General features: G+C 36.3%; 1 long non-coding RNA gene across 1 annotated transcript; it reads left to right on the top strand.

Annotated features, from left to right (window-relative positions):
- The first annotated feature begins 1859 nt into the window (after positions 1-1859).
- Positions 1860-5285, top strand: LOC148781617 (uncharacterized). Its single transcript, XR_016057782.1, has 2 exons — positions 1860-2519; positions 4527-5285. It is a non-coding gene; the product is annotated as an uncharacterized LOC148781617 (long non-coding RNA).
- Positions 5286-5757: the final 472 nt, after the last annotated feature.

Here is a 5757-nt window from a genome sequence, read left to right as displayed (position 1 = left end):
TGAAATTCCATGTAGCCTTGTTAAAAAAGTTACTATTAGCATAATCTATCCGTACCAATGAATCTGTCTTAGGCTGTAACAGAAGGATATACTGCCCCACATCAGTCTATATGTTTTAAGAACCTAGAAGAAGAAAGCAATGGCATGATTGGGGTGAATTAGTGAAAACAACATGCGTACTAATGAATCCGTCTTAGGCTGTAAGAGAAGGATATACTGCCCCACATCACTCTACATGTTTTAAGAAACTAGAAGAAGAAAGCAATGGCATGATTGGGGTGAATTAGTGAAAACAACATGCATACCAATAATGCTCCACTGTGAAGATGTGGCTTCTTCGTCTTTTATAAAAATACAAATATATAATGTAAAAAGACCACAATTCATAGGAAAAATATCACATGTTTAGCTGTTGTAAAGAAAACATATTTCATGTTTCATGCTCCAAATCGCAAAAAGAAAACTAATTTCATGTTTCATGCTCCAAATTTCATTTTTATGGCTCCATCACAGACCCTTGCAATAACAGTAACACTATCCTTGCCGAACTATCCGTCAAGCAGTAGTTATAAAATTTATGGTGGGGGAGCGTTAATTCCACGAAATACTGATCTTTGACACTCTCCACGAAATACGACAAAGGCTAATGTAAAAATTGTTGGGTTTATGTGACCTTTAAAGGCCTTATGAGTGTGTAATGAAAAACATTTATTATAGTGGAACATAAACTCAGTAGGAGTGTGGTCCCTCGAAGACCATACTAAGCAAATGATATTTGCGGATACCGGACTGTGCTTGACGATCTAGGCCAGTCGGTTGGAAAACCCAAGGTACCTGAGAATAAAAAATAAACCGAGAAGGGTTTTTGGGTTAGCCCTTGATGAGGTCGGAGCTTATGCCTAGATGAGTGAGCCAAGAGACTGTGTGACCTTTGTGTGTAATGGTAGGCCTACAGAGACGGGGGCCAAAACCTCATCCATGTTCCATCACACGGCATGTATATAGATAGATCGTTCAAAAAGCTAGATATCCACCTTTGGGTGAAGCATATGCATGTGTGAGAGATACCCCTATGCGTCATAGAGCTGTGGTCGCATCAGGTCGTGGTGACCTTGACTTGTCTCTAGGGGAGGACCTATAATCCACAGACTGGGATTGTGACTCCTTTACTCATCAACCAGACTTTGGTGACCCACTAATGAGCCCTTTCTTGGACTGTGGGTCATGGGAAATATTGGGTCGGTTCGATGAAGCAAGTGTGGTATGTAGTCCACAGTTGAAGGTGGAGTACCTCGTGATCGTTAATTGAATTCCTGAACCATATGGATCCACTTCTCATCATATTAATTTAATTGTGTTCATTTTATTATTAAATTATTTTAGATTTATTATTGAATTTTTTTAAGTCATTTGATATTTTATTTCTTATTTTTGGACTTATAAAAATGAAGTTATTAATTTACAAAGTTATAATGTTTTAAAATTCATTTTGTTTAATTTTAAAATATTTATTAAAAAAATACATGATAGGCCATAGTGCACATGGGCCCACTATATGGGTATTAGGTGGGGCCCCACATACCATACATGGGTGGCATGTCCCCACCCTTGGATACCTTCTCTTGTTGCTTTGTCTTCAAGTTTATTAAATATGGTAACTATATCTTGTAGCATATGGTCAAGTATTGATTAGGAAATATTGACCATATCTTATCTTGATTATTGAAGAAATATGTTGACTTGATATTCTTGAAATATTCTTATGGAAAATATGAGATGGACTATGCAATTTATGGTATTCACTATATCTTTAATGGATTTAATTTATTTAAATATATTGATGGGAAAATGTTTTAAGGAAAGAAGGATAATGGTTCATACACCTTCCATAATATTGATGGCCCATCTATAGAATGGATGACTCACATCTCTCACCCCACAAGTCACCTTGATCAACGGTCCATATTCAATCTCAAGAAAGAGGCAAACTATGGGAAACCCTAAAGAAACCCTAGACTTAAATTTCACTATAAATAAGGGTGCTCTCCCCCATCTCCACACCTCTCTCTCCCCATAAACTCTCTCTCTCTTCCCCCATAAACTCTCTCTCTCTCTTCCCTAGGAGCCACGCCCCTCTCTCTCTACTCTATGATTTTCTCTCTCTACTCTCTCTCTCCTAAAAAGACCTTTCTCTCTCTACTCTCTCTCTCCTAAAAAGACCCTAGGGGGCACGCCCCAACATAGAGACTCTCTCTCTCATGATCTAATCTAAGGGTTGAAAAAATTACGGTTTGAGCATGATCTAATCTAAGGATTGGAAAAATTAGGGTTTGAGCCTAATTATTTTAGAGTTAGGGTTTTGTAGAGATTTAAGGGTGGTTACCTAGTTTGGTCGAAATTAGCTTTCCCGGTTTGAGATTGAAGCTAGACAGCTGATCCCGCGCCATTGGATGTGGTGACTCGGTGCGGGGTATAAAAGATGTGGTGATTCGGTGCGGGGTGTAAAAAGCCCGATTGAGGTAATGTCCAACATCTTTTCTTTTAATTATTTGTTCTTTTATTTTATATTCTCAAGCACAGTATTAGGTTGTATGAATGGCATCAAGTAGTTGAGATTTATTTTATTGATGTGTTATTTATTTTTTTTGAAATTTTTATTGTTTGAAATAAGACAATCTACGAGTGATCTTGTTGCCAAAAATATAAAGGGTGATTATTATTTTATTTTTTTTAAAAAAAAAATTTATTTTTCCAGCAAAAGATTACATAGATCTTTCTTTCAAAAATCCATTAATAATGATCTGCATGTTATAGTCTGACCAACAAATTAACACTCAAAAGATGAAACCATCAAAGGTGAAATCATTAAGATTGGGTAAAGAGGCATAGACTAGCCCAAAGGTTGAACGTATTGATGTTATTGGACTTCAGAATATGCATCAAATAATAAATATTCTTTTTCAGGTGGTCTACGAGCTGCTGCTCAATCTGTTAGTTATGAAATACCGTTAATTTCGTGTGTGTTATCGATATCTTTACATGTGATTCGTTAGATCATTAACTTTTACGTCTTTTCCTTTTTTTAGTATTTTAGTATTAGAATCTAATATTAGTTTATAGATAGGTATATAAAAGGAAAGTATAGGATCGGAGGAAAGAACGAAAAAGAAGGTGACTCATCAATAATCGGTAAAAGAAAGAGCCTTGTATTCCACGTATTTCCGAAATTTTTATGCATCGCCATTATGTTCTCATCACATAAACAATAACAAGATCTACACTAGACTTTATTTTGCATCAGGAGGAACAACAAGAAGAATAAAATTAAACTTGTTAGATTAACAATAAAAAGACTTATACCAGACTTTCAACAAAGACAATAAAATTAAACTTGTTAGATAAACAATTACAAGACTTACACTAGGCTTTATTTTGCATGAGGAAGAACAACAATGAGAATAAAATTAAAGTTGTTAGGAAAAGTCTTGATCTTCTCCTTCCTTTCACGCCAACTCTCTATATTTCAAAAGAACAAGAGTGAATAAGGGTAATTTGGGTATTTTTAATTATTTTTTTAGAACGAATTAACAACGTGAAATAAAAACTAAAGAGTAAATCCTCTCATTTTGATAGGAGGAATTAGCTAAGTGAAATAAAAACTAAAGAGTAAATCCTCCTATTTTGATTGAGATATTTTCCGGTTGCTAAGTGAAATAAAAACTATTTTGATTGAGATATTTTCCGGTTGCTAAGTGCAATAAAAACTAAAGAGTAAATCCTCCCATTTTGATTGAGATATTTTCCGGTTAAGCATTTTGTAAGGGGGTTTAAGACCTTTTAAATGATAATTTTCATTTTCTTTACTCATAACATTACTATCTTGATGCCTTATTTAGCCCATGAGTTACATTCATCACAGCACCGGTTTGCAAAATGCCAATTCATTGGTTTTCCTTTAAGCGCCTTTTACTCTGGTTCAAAATGTACTTGGAAAATTTCTTTGGATCTGAAAATCTGGGATCCATCTTGGTATCATGAGATGATTATGTTTAGAAAAGGTAAATACGATTTTGAGCTTTTCAACACTTAGATCTTGCTGTCCGCAAAATTATTCAATTTTTCTAATATTTTTTTTGGGGTTCATGTAATGTGTTTGATTTTTATTTTTTGTTCCTTTAGTTGTTATCTACATAGTAGAGGACATGTCCCCAAAAATTAAGGCCCTCAGACTAGCTCACGTGGCTTTCTTTGAAGAAAGAGAGAGACATGAAGAGAGTAAAATTGAACAACACGAAAATGATTGAATATTATTAACCTCCTAGTGAGTACAATTTAGGTATGGAAAATTACAAAAACCATCCAATATACACTATCTATGCAATTTACCCCCTTCCAACTTTATTCTCTCACCTTTTTCCCATTAACAACTTATCTTCGTAAAAACCTCCCCAACCCAAAAAGAACTAAAAAAAGTCTAAAATACCCTTTTTCTCACGCCTTTTCTCTCTCTCTCTTCGGCAACGAAGACAACGCGCTCCGACGATACGAAAACTCGCTCCAGCAGCAGACCTTCTGGAGCCAGGGCACTCCGGCGGTTGATTACGTCGCTCCGGTGGTACAAAAATGCTCTCCGGTGATACAAACATTCGCTCCGACAGTACACCTTCTGGAGCCATAGTGCTCCAGCAATGTGGTAGTTCACTCTGGCAGTAGACGAATTTGCTCCAGCATTACGTGACCTCGCTCTAGCAGTACAACCTTTGGAGACATTTTACTCCGACACTCTATGCATGCGCTCTGGCAGTAGGGTCGCTGAAGCCACAGCCCTCCAGCAGTGCATTAAGACGCTCAGGCAGGGTTTTCAGCGCTCCAGCGGTAGATGAAGGCGCTCTGGCGATACACCTTCTGGAGCCACAATGCCCCGACAGGACCTATTCCGATCCGGCAATCATTACAAAGCGCTTCGGCAGTGTTATTCGACGCTCCGGCAGTGTTATTCTACGCTCCGGCAATACACAACTTGGGACCGTCAGTTGAATTTTTTTTTGTATGGGAAGGGTATTTCTGTCCAAAAAATAACAACTTTTTACTTTGGGAGGTTTTTGCGAGGGAAAGTTGTTGTGGGGAAAAAAGTGAGATGAAAGGTTAGTTGGGGGTTAAGTTACGTAAATAGTACATTTTAGGGGTTTTTTGTAATTTTTCCATTTAGGTACTCCAGCTGATTATTCACCATATGTCGTCTATTCATCTCTCGGCAAATAATCTCCTAATGAGTACAATTTGGGTACTCCAGCTTGAGGTACTCGAGCGGACTATTCACCATATGTCCTCCATGCATCTCTTGGCAAAATCCTTTGCCCCGTTGCTTTTTAGGGCCCGTTTGGAAAGGAAGAAATTAGGAATTATAGATAATTGAAATCCAGGGAAATCTATGGATTTTCAATATTAAGGATTTTTATCATGGATTCCTCAAATCTCATGTTAGGATAAATTACACAAACTTCAAGGATTCCTTGTACTCACTTCTATGTCCATTGTTTGGTAACAAAACTTGATACAATTTCTCTCTCTAAAATTTTAATATACTTGCTCTATCTAAAACTCAAAATTTGGGATAGTGAATGTATAAAAATTTGGAGAAAGTTTCTCTCTCTCAAATTTTTTATGGTTTGTCTCTCTAAAATTTAATATTTTTCTATCCAAATTTAAAATTTGAACTTGTCTAGCAAAAAATTTTGAGATAATTTGTCTCTTTAA

Source organism: Amborella trichopoda, chromosome 6 (assembly GCF_054954075.1).
Source record: "Amborella trichopoda isolate Santa Cruz 75 chromosome 6, AtrichopodaSantaCruz75HAP2 v2.0, whole genome shotgun sequence".
Taxonomy (NCBI): domain Eukaryota; kingdom Viridiplantae; phylum Streptophyta; class Magnoliopsida; order Amborellales; family Amborellaceae; genus Amborella; species Amborella trichopoda.
Note: the sequence above shows the minus strand (reverse complement) of the source record. Positions and strands in the feature narration are given on the sequence as shown.